The sequence below is a fragment of the Ammospiza nelsoni genome, chromosome 3 (assembly GCF_027579445.1).
Source record: "Ammospiza nelsoni isolate bAmmNel1 chromosome 3, bAmmNel1.pri, whole genome shotgun sequence".
NCBI classification, from domain to species: Eukaryota; Metazoa; Chordata; class Aves; order Passeriformes; family Passerellidae; genus Ammospiza; species Ammospiza nelsoni.
Genome location: NC_080635.1, coordinates 67,403,861 through 67,425,856, shown reverse-complemented (window position 1 = coordinate 67,425,856; position 21,996 = coordinate 67,403,861). Strand labels below are relative to the sequence as shown.

Sequence of the window (21,996 nt, the reverse complement as noted above, 5' to 3'; positions counted from 1 at the left end):
AGAGGAAATTTTTAAATTCCCTTAGGCCAAAATCCTTTGGTGCCTCTACAGAAACATAAAAAATGGATAATGAATTTTAAAAACTGAAATAAACAACAAGTGATTAAAGGCTTTCAGCACCTCAGAAGTGGCAATATGAATGTGGACATCTGTTTAAAAAAAAAATTGATGTGGAAGTCCCCATGACTACTTTCTGAAATCCATTCAAAATCCTTTTATTGTTTCTGGCTTTCATAACTAGGTTGATTTAACCCAAGGTGTCCATTTTGCTTTAGTTATTTTGAAGGTCTCTACCATAATTAATAGTTTGTAGAGTAACAGCAAATATGGCTGTTTATTACTTTAAAAAGAAATGTAAATATTTATGACCTAATATACTAAATTTGATTAATGATATCAGGTAGCTAAGTTTACACACTTAAAGAAATGTGATATTAAATGCTGATTTAATATTTTGTGTTTTCTTTCTATGCATATCAAATGGACCACTCAGTGTGAGTTACTGACTGCTTTCTAAAGTGTAGAGCTATAAGTCTTTCAGTTTTGATTAATACACATAAAGGTAGCAGTATGCAATTCTGTTCAGAGTGGCTATGCTTGCAATGCCTAGATTAAATAATTTTGAAGGTGTTATGAATTAAAAAAAAAGAAGAAATGACAACAAACTCAAGACATAACAAACCCAGAACAGTGTTACAGCATTTTAGAAATAGTTATTAATTTCTTTATATGTTTAGATTTATTGTGATTTCAATAAAAACACCAAGTAGAAAAGATAAAGACTTGCCTTCATGAAGAGAGGTTTATTTTGGGGAATTGTGGCATAATTTTAACTAGTGTATGACTACAGTGTCTCTGTAATAATTACATAAATGAATCCTGCTTTATATCACACTGTATTCCCACAATGCCTTGCCTTTTCCTCAAGCGCCATACCCTTTCTAGTTTTCTTAATACTTTCTCAGTCACAGCTTCCTAAAAAGCTTTTAAATAACTTATGAAAACCTTTTTTGCATGTCTTTTTTTTTTTTAATTAATCACCTATAGAACTGCATATTCTCTAGATACTATGAGATGAAGATTGCCCCCATTTTGCATAAATTGCTTTTTTGTTACTATTACAAGACTTATAGGCTTTGCTCCTTGTTAACATGGCTCACAATAAAACTGAGTTTGCTCAGGTCACACTAGAGACTAACACTTGCCCTAGGATATTTCTGTGCTTATTGCCTTTTTTTTCCCTGAGAAATCCTCCTCACTGAGCAATAATAACATTGTTAAATTTGCATCCAGTTCACCTGGGTTTGCAGTCGTGGGCTTTTCTGATGTACTGCCTTCTCTGGGCTTCACATGGGCCATAATTTTCACTTTCTAATTTGTTTTGGCTGACTGACAGCGCAGATGTGGAGGAAAGAGAGGAAGCCTTTCTCCATTCACCCATCCATGAATTCACCATTGCCTTCAAACTTATTTCGTTCTGTTTCCTTCTGTAATTTTGGTTGTGATTGTCCTTCCTGAGCAGTGACAAAGGTTGAAAAGAAGTCGCTGGCATGGGTAAGGCCAGGTTAGACACTGCTCTGGTGGGTACCTGCCTCTTTGTTGGAAGGTGGCAGCAGGATCTGGGAAGCTGATATTTCCTTTCCTAAGCCCAAGTTATCTCTGTGGTTTGCCCACCAACATCAGAAGCAAAGATGCGGAATGTCATCTAAAATAAAGCATAAATACTCATTCCTCCACATACGGCCACATACAAAAGCATATTTCCTAATTTGTTCCTGTTTCTATTCCCACAAAAGGGGCTGCAATTCTTATAGAAATCAGGCCTTTTGATTTTACTGACTTATTAATGTGTTTTCTAATCAGTATCCTGGTGTTTCTAAGCCGTATCCTTCAATTCTGGAACAATTCCATTACAGTGACAATTAAGTTGTGCTTAACATGGAGTGTATGCTCTTCTCTAACTTCCCCCTTATTTGCAAAATGGATTATAGATAAAAAATATAAATTCCCAATTTTAATACACATAACACTGAAATTCCCACCTCTCACCCTCCTTGATACATGAGGTAAGCTTTAGTCTCTTTCTGAACCAATATATACCACAAGTAGAAAACACAGTCAAGTGAGAAAAAAAATCTCTTTGCTCAAATAAGCAAGATATGTATATTCATATATTCACAAAGAAATTCAGCAATGTTTTCAAAATGAGTGAGTTTTGGAGATTTTCCAGCTTTCTTCTGGCACTATCAGTAGGGGATATTTCAAACTGCTGTTTCTTCATCACAAATGCAGTGTCACTATTAAGCAGCACGCAAAAAGATAACTGAGCTGCTGGGTCTTGACTGGTTCATTGTTTGATGATGGCATCATAGGAATGCAAACAATTCTTATCTCTAGTGATGATGTAAGGCAAATTTCCAAAAAACAAATCAACCGTGTATTTTATTACGCTAACTTTCTCTTGGTACTTAAATAGTACCAAGAAAACTTGTCTGGTGGACTGAAATCAACACATTAGATACAGCTTGTTAGCAACCATATCAGCTTCCTAATCAACACTACTTTGAGTTGACAGAGTAAAGCTTACCAATGCAGACAACAGAAAGGGCACACACAAAAAGGCTCTGGGTAATATTGGGAAAGGAGGCATTACACGCTCAAATGAAGAAAAAGAAAAGGAAAGAAAAGGCAGACAACTCTCTTCATACATCCTTTTGCTCACACATTGGAAGTGTGAAAATGATATCCAAGAATCATTTGCCACATGCTCTGAAGAGCAACTTTAAAAAAAAAAAATTGTCATATTTTTTGTCACATTCAAGAGTTTTACAAGTATGAGAGAAAAAGCTGAAATCGGACAGCGGTACACAACAGATGGGCTGAATTTCACTTTCTACCTCTAATAGGAATGACAGCTTCCTTAAATGAAGATTTTTCTCTAGTGACGTTCTTTTCAAAGCTCAAAAAATGTGTCTTAACAATGCTTGTGTGAGATGAGAGTATTGCTAGTGTTCACCTACAAGACAGGGAACTGACCACAGGTGTTCAAGATGAATTGTAAAATATAACAGTGAACTTGAAAGTCAGTCTGAGAAGCCTTTAACCCGACTCCTTTCCAATGTCATGCCTGAGGGAGCCTACCCAGGGCCTTCAACTGCAGCTGAGACTTGTTCACTATTTCTGCCAATAGGCCCCAAATATTTCCTTTTGCTTAACCAAATGAAATGAATTGTAAGAAGGAATCTTAGGGGACAACTGTGAAAAAATTTTAGTCACCTGCCCACCATTACCAGGAAGCCAGTGGCAGAGGCCAACACAGAGTGTTGTCTCTATGTATGTCTTTGGGATAGAGTTGATGTAATCTAAGGAGTTGCCCTCCTTTGCTGTTACAACATCCACAGCCACCTAATGCCCTCACTAAGAGATTGAGTCAGCTTCAGCAAAAAGCCAGTGTGCTTGTTTTAAGCTGTTAACCATGAATACAACTCAGTTGTGAAGGCAGAAACCTTTAGCTAAAGCACAGTAATGAACAGCTGGTGGGCAGTAACTGCTAAAATTACGATATCCACTTTTGAAGTCTCAGGTGTTTTAATTTTTTCTTTCTGCATTTTTCTGCCTTAACTGACAAAATTTCCATTTCTACTACACAAGACAGGCATCTTACAGAGATTAGCATATTTCTTCTGTGTATTGGTGGTTGTTCTCAGTGCATAGTCCCTCCTTGTGCAGAGAGCAAAGCAGAGGTCTGAAAAAACCTATATGTAATCATTAACTGAAAACTTTGACATAACACATGCAAATAAAAGAAATGAATGCTTAAATAGGCTACACTAGTCCCTAGGTGCTTACCTTGGCTGCATTTCAGGGCAAAAACCTGCCAGTTCTCTATGCACTCTTGCTTTTCATGGCAGAGAGTTCAGCTTGCACGTAAAAAAGCATGCTGTAGTATTCTCCCCTGTGTGGGAGTGCTGAGAGGTGCACAGGAGCACACAGCAGCATCTCTGGGCCACTGCAAACAAGGACGAGGTTTCCATGTGGCCTCAGTCTTTTCTCCTTGCTCTATGCATGCAGCTGAAACCAGACTGTGCACCAGACCTTTGTGAAGGTCTCACCAGGGAAGAAGAAGCAAATATTTCAATAGGTGGAATGAATGATTCAAGTACAGACAAATAGTGAAATAAAAAAATGCCAGTTTTAGTTCTTGCTGATTGTCCTTCTGTTACTGACCCATACACCTGCCTCCAGCAAGCTCTTGCCTCACTCTGACAATTCTCATGGGCTTTACTACTTTTTCAATTTTTAAAATATACCCCTTTCATTTTCCACAGCCCATCATGCCCCAGATTTTAGTCCTTGTAAAAGGTTGTTTGTGTGCTCTCCAAATATTCATTTTTGTTCAAAATGATTCCTCACCATGTGCAGTAAACAATAGGAAGAATGACCTGCAAGCAGATGCCCACTGTATTTTTTTCATATAATTTAATCACAGTCAATTTCTGCCTTGAAAAATCCACATTAATAACACATCTGTAGAGTCACAGAAGTATGTTTGAAAGTGCCATTTCACTTTTATTTGCACACTGTAGTGGAAAACCAAAAGGCCAGAGGTAATAGAATGAGAAATACTGAAATGTTGTTTGCAATGAAATGTTGTTGTTGTCTGTCCTTGTCTTTCCAAAAGGCTAAAATTATTATTATTATTATTCTCTCAAACAGTAACCCTATGGATTTACTTGTATCTTGAATTGTGTGGTTCCTATTTATGGCTTTTCCCAAGTTCTGCCATTTGCCTTGCTTGCAGTGTTTGACTGTGGAAGCTGGAAAAAGCTTCCTCTCTGGAGCAATTGCAAGAGTTGCTAAATATTACAAACATCATCCCACAACACATCTGGCAGTGCATTTATTAACATAAGCCTGTTACCCTTTTGTATGAGGTAAGGTCCTGAGGAGATCATCTTAAAAATGCTGAAAAAATATCTACTGATGATGTCTGGAAACAAAATATCCTCTAATGAAACTGGGAGAACTGGGAAAGGCTGAGTGGAAGAATAGTTCTTCATGCACTGAGTGATTCCAGCAGCTGGGGTGTTGATAAACCCACCAAGTATCATGGGACTGTAGATACGGTTGTAAGGAAGGCAGAAGTGAGTAATGAGTGAGTGGGAATGACTTGTGTTTGCAAGCTTTGCTGCCTGTTAGTGGTGTACTTACTCATACAGAGCTTGTCTAAGGTATTTGCTACCTTCATTCATTTTACCCTGCAGGCTGTAAACACATTTGTTATGAAAGGCATAAACAAAACAAAAAAAGAATTCACACAAACCCTGTGTGAAGCCTCTGAAAACTAACTACTGGACTATTCATCACCTTCCTATCCTCATCACAAAGACACTGCACGATTTGTTATTAGTAGAGAGCATGAGGATGAGAGGAAACAAACAAAAACAAAAAAAAAAAGGAGAAAAGGCAACACAGAAAGGAGTTGGGAAAATGAACAAAGGCAGAAGAGAGATGCTGATGGTGTTGGAGGGAAAAAAGAGGAGACATGGTCGTGGCAGAGAAATGAGATTCAATTCAATAATGGACTCCTTTATGATGAAATGCATTTATGTTTTCTCTTGCCTCAGTACTTTTCCTGTTGTGATAAGGTGAGGCTTTTGAGTAAGTTTGAATGTAGAAGTGTCATAGCAGTGATTATCAGAACAGTCTCATGTGTACTTTTAGCCAAATAGTCTTCAGAAGTTCTTAAGTCCATTTTGTCAATTCAATGGGAATTTTAATTGACTATTAAAACACAACATTACACAATAAAGACATTACTGAACTGCTGCAGAAATACCAGAAAATGTGCTGTCAACAGAAAAGTGATTCTCTTCTGTAGGCTTATCAGAACTGCTGCAAAAGCAGAAATAGCCTGGAGCAGCAGTAATTGAGGATACAGAAGAGCTTTCCGCACATGCTTTACCCACAAACATAAGCAAAGCAAAGCAAAAGTCCAATCATTAAAACATAAATTTTACATGATTCTCCCTTCTCATTACTTCATATGCAGTAGGTTATATTCCACTGTGTGATAGGGAATGACGGGAGGTGCGTGTGTACAACAAAGGGTAAAAATCACATGACTAAGTGAAATAGTCTTGAAGACAATGCACAGAACCCAGCTCTTTGGGCACATTTGTTCTCTTTTTGTTTTCCAGAGCAAACCTGCCAGTAACTGCATCGATTTAAGACACAAATATCTTTGTGTCCTTGGCGTCATGAGTTCATAGGGGAGGGCTGAACCCAAATTTCACCAGAGTCCTGTCCCAGCTGAAGGTTCCATCCATAGCAAGTTCCTCTGAGCAGCGCTACAGGTGGAAACGTGCCTCACCACTGCCCATGAGCTCTCCCACAGGCAGGGCTCAGGTGATGTGACAGTGCACCAGGCATCAATGCCAGTGACAGTGTGCACCAAAGTCAGCTCATGGACGAGGCCAGTGAAGCTTGTCACAGCTCTGCTGTCCTCACAGAGGGGTGAATGCCACAGTGTGAACCAGTGTAAGTTATAAACTGACAGCTTGTGCTCTGAAGAAATGATGTGTTCACGGGAATGGTAATATCACCACATCACAGCAATCATCTGAAATTGCATTTCTGGAAATCAAATAAATGAAACTGAGCTTGGACTGAATCTGTGTAAAGAAGTGGGTGACCTTCCATCTAATCCTGAGTTTCTCATTAAACAGCAAACAGTTGAGAAGAAAGTGTGGTGGATTGACAACGAGCAGCATGAAGACCATACACAGACCAAAAGCAGTATGAATATTGCACCACTGCTGGTCTCAAAGGGCTTTATTAAAAACAAAAGCATATAAAGTAGTTCCTGAACAGGATGATTTTTAATTGTGTCCTCCTGGGAAATCTGTACAATACAGACTCGCTTGCTTCCCTTGTAATCTAGAGGGACCTGACAAGCTCTCAACAGCTTCCTTTTGGTCTAAAATGAGTTACTGCTGGGTTTCTGGACTCTAGTTAATCTTAGTGGTGAATAATGTTTACCTGGTTCCAAAACAGATGAAATTTTATTGACATCTTTTTTGTACTAAAAGAAAAAGTAACCAAATACATAAATGTCCCATGTGACATCTTTAGCATAAATGTGACATCTTAGCATAAATCTCTGAGCATACACAAACAGCAGTGTAAAAGCAGCAAATAGCAGCCATTAAGATGATACCTGTAACATGCCCAAGTGCCATGGTATCAGTGACCAGCCTGCACTGCCTTACACTCCTTAGAAAGGCAGATTACCTGTTTTCTTTGGCCTTTAGGCAGGGCGAGGCTTCTTGAGCTGGATCTAGAGCAGACAGCTGCTGGACATAGCACTACAGTGCCACACTTAACACCCCTCCATCATCTACACACTGTGTTCTGTATGTAGCATAGGCAATGCATTAGGAAGGCTGGGAAGAGGAAAATCTGTAATAACTATGGTGGCTGAATAATGTGGGGGGAAAAAACCCACACCCTGAAAGAGAAACCTTCTGCACTTAAACATGCTAAATATTAGGGAGCACCAATGGAAAGGATGTGACTTTAATTTTGATCCTGCCTCTGTGTCATTTTAGAATTTTTTCCTGGGCTAGCAGGGGTGCTTCCTTCCCATTGCATTTACAGGCTAACATCTCTAGCAGGATCAATTATTTATCACAAAAGATAACCAGAGGAGAAAGAGCAGAGCCCTATTCTACTACCCCTGGCTTATTTCACAGCTTTATAGCTAGTGCCAGACAAAAACCATGCACCAGACAGGCAGGACTCTTTCTCTGATGATGAGGCACCCACTTGGAAAGAGACAAACCAGGCTCCAGTGTCTACTTGGCAGAAAAGGGAACAAAGCACTCCAGCAGGGACGCCTGGCACTCTTCAGTTTGTGATACTGAAACCTCCATGCCAAGAGGTCTCTGAATGACAGCCTGTAACTGGACAGCTTCTACCAAAACTGGGTCAGCTCCGTTCACAGGCACCAGCTGAGGATCTGCTTTCCCAATTATTTATGTTTGCTGTGATATGGTAACAATATGGAACATTCCCCAACCATCCCATTGCCTTACATTGATCTCTCACGTTGTGAAAGATGATGAAAGTAGCTAGATGAAAGAAAAAGGAAAAGCACAAAACAAGCTCACATTAAATATTCATAACTGGTAGTAATTACAAACAGAAAGTAGGAAAGAAAGTAGTAGTGATTATGCAGTGTCCAAATCATCTATCTACAACTCCCTCCAGGAACTTTTCTCCTTAGATTTCTGCCGCTGGAGTTGGAAATTGACCCCATATTTTTGGCCTGTGTCTTTGGTCAAACTTTACTACCTTTTTTATCTGATACATAAACATAGGCCAGGGTTAGTTGAGAGTAAAATTAAGGCTCTACACCTTATTTCTGCTCTCCAATAAAATCTATTATGAACCTCTGTCTTCAGTAAAAACAAACCAGCATTTCTACTGTGCAAAACTTTGGATTTCAACAACTAAACTGTTGTGTTATCACTTCAGATGTTAAATATTGTGGTTTTGTAAAAGGAACTGACCTCATAAAATTTCTTACTTTTTAAGTTTTTCTAATATGACTTCTGCTTATTTTTAAAACTCAGGCAATTCTGATTGGTCATTATTAAGTCTGTTAAGCAAAATCGTTTTTAAAAACTACATGTACAAAAGGTTCCTTTACAAATGTAAGATGAGAGAAAACTTGGAGTTTTATCTGAAGGCTTCTCTTTCATGTAAAAATTGATGAACATGCTGACTTTATTGGAATGACCATTTCTTCCAACTACATAAAATCCTAAGTTTATTCCATTCTGTTTATATTTCTATAGTCTAAAAGCTGGTGTTGCTTAATCAATGTTAAAAACTAACACATATAGAAGAACCATGAAATATGTCTTAGGATGTTGCTATTGGTTAAGATGTGTTGGATTTGAATCTCACGTGTTAAACAACAAGGTGTTCTGTCAGATGAAGGTGGAAAAGTTTGTTGAACTGCAGTATTAGTTTCCTGAGCCACACCAACCATCTCAAACCACAGAAGTCACAGGTAATTCAACCTGTTCCTCTTTGCTTAATTTCAATGTTCTCATGAAGTAGCCTTTCCCTGTGATATGGAACATCAGTTTATCGAAATAAGAAAGAATTCTACTTCTGTGGTGAACTTGTCAGTTTTTGCCATCTGAGCACTCTGCAGCTTTGGAGACCACAGTAGTCTTGTTAGGTTTCTAAGGCACCCTAATTACACACATCTGAGATTGCAGAATGCTTCAATTTAAGCCAGCATACAATCAAGTGCTGTGCTTTCACAAATATTCAGAAACATCATCTGCCAGGATCAAGAGAAATTGAAAGGATATCTACTGGGTTTTATCTGTAGCTTTGATGCATAATTTTTCATTTTCTTTAGACGGGTTAATACAAAGAGAGAACATGCCTAGAGTCCCACAGAGGTGTTTTGACATTAGGCTTAATAAAGCATGAAGAAGTCATTAATAAATAATGTTCCGCTGGTTAACAAGTAAAACTGAATGCATTCACGAGACCCAGAAGTAGATCACATCATGCATGCAGCCAAATAACTTGCTAAAATGACTGCAATGGTTCCTTTTTTTCCATTGTGTTTGGCATAGCCCAGCACAATAAACAAGCACGGCACCATATACACATGCACCTTCAATTACAGTGTTACCTGTCAATTTTTATTTGCACTCAGTGGGATTGAGGGGTTTGTAAACAAGCATTCATGAAAGTGACAAAGAGCTATTTATATATTGTTAAGCTTTGCAGAGATTGAGCATTGCTGTCTGGAGTTTCAAAGGAAAAGATCTCTTGTATTCATTGAGTTATGCATCATCCCATTCCTGTGTCAAAGCTACAAGCTTAATACATTTTACTGCAGACACGTTTGAGCTACAGCTTTCAAGGCTGTGTCAATATTTCCATATGTCCTTATTTTCCAAGGTTAAACATTCTGGCAAGTTTTGACAAAGGGTCTGAGGAGAGTATCTATGTGCTTGGGGTCAAATACACAGCTTTTATCTCCTTTGGCTACAACCAGGTTTCATGTGGAATCTGGATTGGGAATGTGACAGCATTAGGGTGTGGATTCACTCTCCATCATGATGACTTTCTCAGCAAAATGCCTAAGTTGGGAGCTGAAGTCACCTTAAACTCTCCCTGTGATCAGTGCCAAGAGACAAATGTTTCCAGAATGTGATTCAGATCTGGGCTTCTGATTACAAAATCAGCTTAAAATGAGCAAGTTCTCAATTTAGAGACTTCTGATACATGCTTATGCTTGTAGGCAGGAAAACTCCTCGGTCCCTCCAATGAGGCCAAGGAACAGATTGTACAATTCAAGTTTGGGCCTGTGAGATCTATGCAGTTTGTGAGGAAAAAAAAAAAAGATGGGAAAATGTTTCCTTATTTTATTTTTAGTTTGAGATATAGTCATATTCTAAATAAAGAGTCATGATATTCAGAAACAGGGACAAAGATTCCAAATGCATGCCTTCAAGTCTCCAGCACAGTTTGTATAAGCACAAAAACGCTCCAGTCCTCTATGTTAGTTCACTGCCATTTGTAGGTAGTGCAACTATCTTGGAAAGAACATTGATTAAAAAAAAAAAAAAGGATATTTGATGTCATCTATTTACTGAAAACCCAACTTCCAACATATTTAGTGTGCTTATGAAAATTAGATTATTTTTCACACCTGATTGAGCTGCCAGGTTCCAAGAGTTACTGAGAATAAGAGGATTGGAGGAAGCTATAATAACTTCTGAAAATGACTTAAAATCTCTGATATGTGTGAGGAAAGGAATAGCTATTTAGGTTGGGCAATTTTTCCAGTTGTTTGGAGGGTTTTTCAAGAGAAAATATGAAGAAAATAAACTTCAGATCCATGCCATTTTTAGAACATGAAATTGAAAAGTACCAAATCTTTTAATCTGAATCACAAATGGGGTGATTTTCCTGTGACATTTTGAATTTTACCAAAGTAGAAAAGCCTTTTTTCTAAACATACACAGATTTAAGGTGTTCAGGGAGCTGAAATATTAAATAATTATTTTTGATATGGAACAGTAAGTAGGAGTGGATAAATTGCATGGCCCATTTATTTTCCATGTTTTTCTTCCATTTACTACTGAACATCATTTCTATCCATGATAACATAAGAATGCAAATGCATGAGCACAAGTCAGTGAACACTGAAGTATTTTGATGAATGCACTTTCTATATAGTATCCTATGGTGTCGCAGACATCTTTTATGAAAAATCCTTTTGTTAGGATTTTTTTCTCCTGAGAAGCTGAGAGGCCTCAGGAACAAAATGTAAACAATGATTATCTGCTGCTGTGGAATGCAACAGGTGGATCTGTGATTGGTCTCATGCAGTTTTTTTCAATTAATGGCCAATCACAGTGAGCTGGCTCTGACTCTCTGTCAGAGACACAAGCCTTTGTTATCATTCTGTCTTTCTATTCTTAGCTAGCCTCCTGATGAAATCCTTTCTTCTATTCTTTTAGTATAGTTTTAATATAATATATATATCACAAAATAATAAATCAAGCCTTCTTAAACATGGAATCAGATCATCATCTCTTCCCTCATCCTCAGACCACTGTGAACACGGTCACACTATGACTTCACAATCCCTGCTGACTTGGTGTTGGGAAGCAGACTTGGGTGTGGATTGCCTCTAGAAATGAGAAATAAATTTTACAATTCAGTCTTCATCCAACTCTTTTCCTAATTAAAGTCTAAATACTTAAACCAAGAAAAACTTGCCCACTCACTCAGGTGAGAATCACAAGATTACTAGGAAACTGTCTCTATCCAAACAATGTAGAACACAAGTTTTTGGAGTACTTGTCTTGTGAAATCTGAACTGCCTGTGGAAGGCAAGAATTAGCCGGATATACAACACAGCCCCATACAGCAATGCTTCTGGGTTGGGTGATGACAGAATTTGAAGTGACAGGCTTTCTTGCAAGCTAAGATGCTTGTGAATCTTCAACTGGTGGGTTTCTCTATTCACATTCTGCTTGTATTATACCTCAGGTCTTTGCATCCTTCTAGGACCATGACAATAATCCTGAAGCATATATGAGAACGCTGATTTTTGTTCTTAAGGAGATAATTTAGGAATAACTCTGTGTTACAAAACATTGGACAAAAAAAAAAAAACATCAGAAAGTTCTATCCATTGTATGAATTTGCATAGTTTTAGAATGCTACATCCACAAGATGTTAAAATAGCAAACATCCAAACTTTGTTTATGGTAAGCCTTTTGATTTCATGAAGGTGTAGCTGACACTCTCAAAGTTCCAACAGATATCTACATAGAAATATGTATATATTATCATGTGATGGAATCACACAATTTAAACAGCTGTAAAAGCAAGTGCTTTATGGAAAGAAAATGCCATTACTACTTCATTTCAATGCACATTAACCTTCAACGAGGAAAAATCAGAGACTAGTATTTGTGCTACAAAACATAAAAGTTTTGTAGCATGGTACTACAGTACTGTGCTACAGTAAAAAGAACAGTAAATCAAAAACAATAAGGAAAGGGAAGCTATTTAGGTTTTTTTTCCCCTTTTACATTAGTAAGTTAAAAGAAACTTCTGATAAAATTTTCATAAATATAGTTGTGGTATGTTTGAAATATTAAGAGGTATTTGAAACAAAAGCTGTTAAAGTAGGAATCACATTCAAGACCATTAAAACAGTAGTTTTCTTGATCTTCATCAAGATACCAGCAAACTAATAAAGGAGAGAAAATGCCACCCTCTACCAGAACAATGAGAAAGGACACAGAAGGCATTTAGCAAGCTTTAGTATACACATCTTGTTATTGGGCTGGTAACTCTCTTTTATTGAAGGAAGAATGATTTAAGCTTACAAGTAACAGTTCAAAATATAGGAAAAGCACCAACCAAATCAACAAGCATAAAGTCCCCAGGGAACCCAGTATTTTTATGGCAATATCTCCTGTGAGTCTCCTAGCAGATCAAAGCATGTCGGCTTTCATTAGATCCCCTCGAGAGCAAAATGTTCACACTGCAGCTAGTGATTTGCAAAGGCTCCAGGAGCCAGAGGCTTGTCAGGAAAGTGTTTTGGAGTGTTCACTGCCCTGTCTCTGCTGGGACTTTTTGCAGTGACAGGGCATTTGGAGAGGGACAACACCACTAGAATGTGACATGGATTGGCTGGTTGTTCATTCCTTAAGGAGCTGGGTTATACAAGTGGTCATGGAAAAGAAATTCCCAGATTTCTAGTGGAGTCCTGTGTGGCCTTTTAGCTGGTCTGACTGCTGTCAGGATTTATGATTATACCTTATGATTTGAACACTGAAACAGGAGAAATTCTGCATTTACATGACTTCTCTAACAAGCTCTGTCTTTTAAGTACCCCTCTAGGAATACACGTACAATTTAGCAAAACAAATGCTTTATTCATGATGGCAATAAGTACAGCATGGCTGCGCACATACCAATTGAATAGTAGCTTTGCATTTTTTATTTTATTCCTCCCAATAACTACATGTTCCTACAAGTGTTTCACAGGCATGCACTGAGTTTTATACACAGCTTTTAATGGAGAACATTTTAAAGAGTTTTCAAAAAGTGAATGAAGCTGTGATAAGCAGCACAGCTGGCAAGCCAACAAGAGACTACAAGGAAGGCATTACCAGGAGGAAAATGTTCTAGGAATGTATTTTCCTTGTGAGGCCCAAAGATTAACCAATCAAGATCAATGCTCCAGTTCATATACACAAAACATACATGGAAAATTAACAGGATGACTTGAACACTCTCTGAATACATCTTTGCTTTTGAGACAGAAATTTCTGAGAAGTATCCCGCAAAAACCAAAACTATGCAGTCATCAGTAAGAAAGGTAAAAAGCTGAAGATCTGTATTATTATTTTATTCTTTCTTACTCCTGAATGTGAACTGGAAGAAATACAAGGGAAGTATTTAGAGGAGCACATCTTACTTGGTCATATTGTGACCTCAGAAAATCTAGGGGACTAAACTGTAGGTGACTGCTTACACCAACAAACTCCTCAAGAAAAAGACCCCAGGATGTCTTTTTCTGCTCCCTGTTGTGGAAACTGAGTAAAAAAAAGGATAATGCTTTCAGGTAGAAGGTTTAAGGTTTTTACAGTGACTACCAAGAGTTTTAAAGTTACTTCTCCTTCATAAAGACATTCATAATTTTTCATCAAGGCTTGGGACCTGATTCAATGACCTGGTCCATCCTGAAATAGGATTTCATCTTCCCCAGAAGTATTGTGTGTGGCTTCTCCAGTTGTGTGTTTTCATGGAATGTTACTTGTTTATAGTTTTCATGTATGCTTTCATCTCTACTTGCCAGTTATTTGTTACTGTTAAGAGCTGTTGTATCCTGAAATATCCCTGATGAAGGATGTTTGTATGACCTCCCAGAGTTTAAATCATCTGTCTTTAACCTTTTTGCCACCAACAGTAGAAGTCGTAATTTAAGCAGACACACAGGACCTCTGGAAGTAAATTCTTTGCTGAAAGGCTTCTGCAGTATGTACAGATCCTAAAAGCTCACTGCATAACCAGAAGAGAATCATTAAACCTCCCTCAGGAACCCTCTTTGCTCAGAAGGTTTCAGATTTTTTCTTGTAGAAGATGTCCATTTACAGAAAATGAAAAAGCAATTGTGGATATCAAGAGAACCAAAATGGCTGTACCTTTGAGAACAAGAATAGTGCTCACTATCCTGATGTAAATAGGAGCCTTGGAGACACTGCACTGCAGGAGCAATGTTCTCTTACTGAGAAGAGCCAAACAGCCCTGGATACAGTGAGTTGTATAAATGAAGCAGAGAGATCTTTGTGGCTAGCCTTCTTCTTGGAGGTATGTGAGCATTTTCTAGATTTTGTTGTTTTTGCTGCCTCATATTGTAAACCAAAGTGAAAACTAACACAGACTGAAAAAAAACCAAAATGTGTTGCAGATGCTTTTAACTGGACTGTGAAGAGTTCTTGGTTCATTCTCTGGAGCCACAGCTGAGCAATGTGCTTATCCTGCCTTTTTCCAAGGATATGAGCAGCCTCATTGCAAACTAATGCTTAAGGCATGAACATAGGAATCTTGCTCAACTGGCTGTCTGGATCATTTCTGTCTTTCAACCAGTATTATCTGGATCTCACCCAAATTTATTCTCAGCCAGATGCTGTTCTCCAGGAGCCATTTTCCTCTAGGCAGTGCAACATCTTTATGATGGCTCTGGTTACATCTGCAGAAAGTGAGATATGCACTTGGGTGTCATCTGCAAAGCCTGCAGCAGCTTAGCACCTCTCTGGAGTTTTCTGGAAGTATTGGAAAGGGATGTAGGAAAAGGATTTATAGTCTTATGGTCAGACTGCAGGTGCAGGATATTGGGAAAAAAGGAAATTATGTTACCAGTTTTTCTGGGGTCCTATTGAAACCAGACTTTGTGTCTGCAAAGTATACAAGATTGGTGCATATTCACTCAGCAGTTAAAGGGAGAAGAGAGATAAGTAATTCTTTGCCTGAAATTTAAAAGTCCTTGTAAATTAATACAGCCACACCAAGCTGGGTATTGCTGTAAGGCTAGCAAATGGAAACATGGTGCACAATATAAAACTCCCTGTGTAAAATAGATAGAATGAAGAATATTGTTTCTTATTGCAATACATTTTGGACACTGTGTATTTTACATTTAATTTTACAGTGCAAAGGATATTACTGAAAGAACAGCTTTAGTTGATAATTTTCTTGTTTGTTAGAGCTGATATATTAAAAGGTTAATGTGCTAAATTTGCATTTTTCTAGATTGATTATTTTTTACTCCAATCTGTCTTTCCTCATTCTTAACCTCATTAAAAAGAAATGATATAAAATAGGACTTCTTTTTGACAATTTTAGCCAGAAAACCTTACTTTCCCTGCCGATTGTCATGCTCTACAAGCTTTTGCCATCATAAACCACTTTGCATGTATTAAGGAGTATTATATTAGATGAGGCAATTTAAGTGTGTCCCATTTCACTTGGTGAAACTAAGCAGCTTTGCATTATAACTAAGTTGAGCTAATGAGAATATGTTTAAAGCGTGTGTTACCTGAAACTGAAGTTAGCTAGTCTTTCAATACTGCAACCTGTGGGTTTGCAAAGCGATGGCAGGAATCCTGCTGTGAGGGAGATAGGAAAATTATTATAATCTGCATTCCTAAATTGAATGAGTATTTTGCTCAGCAGAGGCCTCTTGACTGCAAATAGTCTGAAATTACATCCTGCTGTTTAAAATGGCTTTTTTTCCAAGTAAGTAAAAATGCCCACATTTTCTTAAGTCAAATATTTTTTAAATCTTACATGAATTAAATTATTGAGAGAGGGAAAGCCATAAATCCTTTGCTGCCTCTTGTAAAAACTGTTTGATATTCACATTTTTAATAAAAGGGACAAAGTGTCTAGAATTTATGGGTTTATGCTTTAATTATTTAATTATTATATTGTTAAAGCTTATCATGATATCTCTCTCATAATTTTTTACTGAAAAAATCTGTGTTTACAAGTTTTTTAATTTGCATGGGAGGAAATTTTATGACAGATATCAGAATCAGCTACGTGATCAGATATCAGTAGGTGTGATTTCTAACATGCTACTAAGGTAAAATCATATTGAAAGTTTCCAGAAAAGATTATATACAAAAGAGAGCAAAAGACCATGAGTTTACAAGAAGACACAGGGGATAAGCTTCTTCCACAGGAGTATCATGGTAAATATAAACTTCATTTATGTGAGTTCTTTATCTCATTAAAGCCAGAAATGACATGAAAGAAAAAAAAAGAAAAAGAAAAAGGCCCTGGGGATAAGGATTAGAGGCCACTGTAGTTGTTTGAGCAATCATTTTCTACTGTGTGAAAGTAATACATACTGCAAATACTTTTCATTACACCCTCTTTAAGAGTTCAAAATGGAAGAGGTGGTGTCTCAGCTCATTCTCCTCAAATTCTCTGTGCTTTAGGTGGTGACCAGGGGAAACATTCACAATAAAAGATATCTGTGCTCCCACTGGAGGCAGTGGGGGTCTGGGCTTTGCAACACTTGGCAGGGTGTGTGTTTCTAAGTTGAACAAACCAGGACTAATTCTCTTGCCCAGAGTTTGGGTGACCCTGTCTCTCTACCCCAAAAAAAAGGTGTCTGTATTCTCAGCTGCTTCTTGGAAACTGTCCCTTCTCTGCCTGCTCCCTGAAATCTACCATGCATTTCATGGGACTGTGGGGCAAAACCAAGGAAACAAGTGAATAGATTGGATGGATGAGCAGGAGCCAGGGATCAAACTCATGCCCAGGCCTTGTTTTGCTGTTACATTGTTTGTGTGCAGCTTTATGCTTTCTGATAAGAAGCACTGCCTGAGAGGAAGATGAGGTCACTCTCGTGTGAAAGGTGGTTCTCAGGAGGACCAAGGAGAAAGGCAAAGGTGATGACAAGGGTACAGACATAACTTAAACACAACCTGTTTTTCTGGATCTTAAGGGACCTTATGCTGAGTTTCAGTCTTGTTGCTTTAGATTAGGATTCACAGCTCTGACCTACTTCTGAAATGGTGGATAGATCACTTCTGGGGGTTTTTGTCACAAAATATATTTGACAGAAGACATTTTTGTTTCCACACATTAATTCAACCTCCTAGAACATGGAAGGGCAGAATTCAGTGTTTCCTGTGTCAGGGGACTCTCCTTCCAACCTCTGGGACGAAGTTGTAGCCTCCAGGATATAGTCTGTATGCTGTAAGCTTAGCACAGAATCTCCAGGATCAGTTTTAAATCTCAGGTTATGCCAAATGTTCCCAGTTCACAAGCCTTTCCTACTCACCCCCCCCCCCCCCCCAAATGCACATTATAGGTACTCAATTCAGTATAACCATCATTTATTCACTTACATCAGGGTAATTTTTACTTTTGCTACCTAAGCTTTTGCAAGCCTTGTGTATAAATCTAGTTGCACATCTTTGATAAAATTCAGCCAGTAACAAAAATTAATCATGGAAAATTTGGACAGGTGGAACTCCACCAGTTTTACAGTCAGTCAGATAATTTAGCTTATTCATTTTGATTTGCACTGTTTAAACAAACATGTCTATTACCTGTCAAAGACAATTTGTTCTCCAATCTATCAAATAAAGTTTGCAACATATTTGTGGCATTAGCCATGAAATCCACAAAAATGAAAAATAAAGCAAAATTTTTTACACCATTTTATATCCAAATTTATATCCAAAATACCAAATATTGGTATTAATGAATGTATGCTTTAGTAGCAATCCTGTAAGCAAAGTGAAAGATAGGGAGGATACTTAAGCTCACGAAGTACAAGTCCAAGTGCAAGTTCTGGGTATGAGTACTGGGAGACAAACTCATTGAGAGCAGCCCTGTGGACAAGGGCTTGGGGGTTCTCAGGGAGGAAAAACTGGACATGAGCCAACAGTGTGCTCTCACTGCCCAGAGGGCCAAACACATCCTGTGACTGCTCCAAAAGAGAAAGGTCAGCAGCAAGTTGAGGGGGGTGGTTCTCTTCCTCAGCTCTGCCCTTGTGGGGTCCCACCTGAGTGCTGCATCCAGGTCCAGAGCCCTCAGCATAAGAAAGATATGGAGGTGCTGGGGCAGGTCCAGAAGAGAGCCACAAAGATAATCACAGGGATGGAGAACCTCCCCTTGAAGACAGGCTAAGAGAACTTAGTATTGTTCAGCTTGAAGAAGAGAAGGCTTCTGGGAGACCTTACAGCAGCTTTCCAGTACCTTAAGAGGGTTTATAAAAAGGAGGATGAGGGACTTTTTATATTGACAGATAGTGATAGGACAAGGGGCAGTGGCTTTAACCTGAAAGAGATAGGTTTAGATGAGATGTTGGGAAGAAATTCTTTATTCACAGTGGTGAAGTAGTGGCAGAGGTTGCCCAGAGAAGTGGATGCCCTGGATATATTCAAGGCCAGGCTGGATGAGGCTTTGGCAGCCTGGTCTAGTGGAAGGTGTCCTGGCCCATGGCAGGGGAGTTGTAACTTATGATCTATAAGATCCCTTCCATCCTAAACCAGTCTATGATCCTATCTTCCAGCATTATCTGTCCTAAAACAGCAAGGTTCCATCAACAACTATGCTGAGCTAGCCAAACCCATAATCCTATCCTCTGTGTTTATTTATCAGTCACACACAGACCTATTACACAAACCTCCCACGCACAAACATACAGTGAAGGAAGATGAAGTTTACAATGCATTTGAGGTATTCATTCACCTCATAGTATACACATGGGTATAAAAGATGTAATATTATTTAAAAAGTCCACATATTAAAGTTACAGCATATGCTCTTATATAAATTTTACTTTGTTGGAAAATGTTAAGGTATCACATTGAGGGCACCTCATAGAACTAACACTACTCTCCTGCATACAACAAACTTTGAACAATCTAACCTTCTGCTTTTAAATAGAGTTTGTATTTTTATATTCATCTTCTTGTTTCTGCTGAAGTCTGTTGCTACAAAGATTCTCTGTAACTTCAATAGAACTTAGATAAAATAAAACTGTATTCATTTTTTGTTTTTGTTTTTTTTTTCTCCTCCTATCTGGAATAGATATTTGGCGCCAATGGGCAAAATTCTTTTTGATGAGGGATGATATTTTTATCTTTTGTTTATTTTATACAGGGAGTTGGTGTTTAGAATACAAACTCAAATGCTAGCTAGAGTAGCAGACAGAAGAAGGTTGATTAGAAAGCTATTATTCAGATGATATTCCACAAAAAAGAAAAAGCAGAAATCAATTTATATAGTTGAATTACATCAAGTTTGAGTTCTGTCTGATTTAGCCAATAAGTTTCCTGGAATTATTTTAATAGATTTAAATAGATTTAATTGGAGATGCTTAATAAGAAAAAGTAGTATCTGTAAGACTAAGGTTTTTTTTTTCAATGTCCATATGAAATAAGATGTTGACAGAATGAAACTGAAAAGAACTTTTCCCCCCTCTTCCTCCAAACCGAGATAGAGCATTAATCCTGAAGAATATTCTTCAAAAAATGAAAAACAGATGGCAATCATAGAATAAAATCAAGGTTAGGATTGTTCACTTTTCTTCTCTACTGCTCATAGCATGATCCACATCACTATAAACGTAGTGGTTTTTATAGTGTTATGATTAGTGCTGAAAATCCTGATGTATCTTTATGATCCTGCTACTTTCCTTGTCAGTTATGTGTCTGAGACATGACTTGATGAGCACATATGCCCACACACATTCTACCACCTTTCTGAGCATGTATCTGCTTACAAAATTATTTCTTCTATGTTTTCAATCATACCACAGAAAAATTATGTCAGTCAGTTGTTCTGGTCAAGGTTGATTTTCTGAGGTGGCAAAGTAATGTCAGAATAATATCAGCAGATTATATAATATTTTAGGAGAAACCAAAGGGTAGACGAAGCATATTATCAAAATCTCAGTTTCTGGAATATGAATAGCTGCCATTAAGAAGAAATTATTTTTTTCAACATGCTGTGAATGTCTTTGGCATTCCCTTGTAGCCTACATGCCATCTAGAGCAATCAAGCACACAGTTGAACAAATACTCTGACCCCCACTGACTGTAAAGAAGAACCATCTCATGAACAAAATAGAGCATGGTCCCCTTTTTACAGGTTGTAAATCAAGTAAGAGTGGTTGAAATGCACTAAACACAAGTCTAGAAGAAATGCCACAAAAATGATTAATGGCAATCAAGCTCAGAGCATAGGCACAGCTTTGTCTTCGTGGCCAGCTAGTCATTTAGAAGCCTTTAGGTTGCCTGAGCTCACTAAGCACATTTATTATGAGGCAGTTAAAAGCATGATCACATCTATATAAATATTGTGTTAATCACCATTTTACTCATCTCTGTCCCTGTTCAAGCAACAAATTGAAACATAGTCCCTGGTGCTAAAGATGAAATGAAACAGTCCTGAAACCTGAGGCTTTTAAGGAAGACACTGACCTTTGTGTCCTTAGGCACATCCAGAAAGTCCAATACGTCTGTGTCTGATGAAGAACATTCCAGAAGGACTTAACTCATCTGTTCCAGTGTTCAGTCCCAAGAAGTCTTTAGTGGTTATTGAAAAGACCATTCAGGGAATAAAGCACCTCCAGGTAAGCAGATGGAAAGATCAGACATCTCTGCCAAAATGGTGTACAACTGCTGAGCCTGTACAAAAAGAGAAGACACTTGCTGCATGTTTGAAAATAAAAAAAATTAAAAAAACACCCAATAAACCAAAGAAATGAAAGGATCCAAACCCTCAGTTTCCCTGTTTAAGAATGAAAAGAAATGTTTGCAGTAGGGCCCCAGAGGTAGTGCATGTCAGGTCATGTTTCTGGAAGTACTGTGTCAGTGTCCTGTAAACATTGGCAGCCTGGAATCTGGAGCACAGGTTAGAAAGGAAGGGGAAGGGGAAAGGAAAATTACAACAAATGCATTTCATAATACTAAGCCCCAAACAAAAGTCATACCTAATGACTGAAAATGGCTAATTACGCTTACTTTAAATGAGTTACAAGAAAAGGAATGTTAGATATTTACTGGAGAGGTAATATATTGCTTATGCTACTGCTACTCTGCTACATTTCACCCTTGACATTGACCAGAGATGTATTTTGCAGCCATTTTGTAAATCACTGGAAAAAACTGCTTTTACACTGGGAACAATGCAAAACACATCTGGAGAAAATGCTAACAGCATTTAATGAGAATTGTTTAGATGATCCTGTCTTTTTTTTTCGATTTTCTGTGGTTTTTTAAGGTTTTTTTAATAATCTGACTATGCCTCCATATTGAAGACGTGGGTCACAGAGACAAATGTGAATATGGTATTTAATTGCAAACCCCATACTACAATTTCTAGCTTCGGGCATGAACATAT

At 37.9% G+C, this 21,996-nt stretch overlaps 1 protein-coding gene across 1 annotated transcript in view; it reads right to left on the bottom strand.

Annotated features, from left to right (window-relative positions):
* Window positions 1-21,274, bottom strand: part of HS3ST5 (heparan sulfate-glucosamine 3-sulfotransferase 5) — a 93,839-nt gene extending 72,565 nt beyond the window's left edge. Inside the window, exon 1 of the mRNA XM_059468295.1 lies at window positions 21,075-21,274. The gene's annotated coding sequence lies outside the window, so the exon portion shown is untranslated. The remainder of the gene's footprint in view (window positions 1-21,074) is intronic.
* Between the last annotated feature and the right edge of the window lie 722 nt (window positions 21,275-21,996).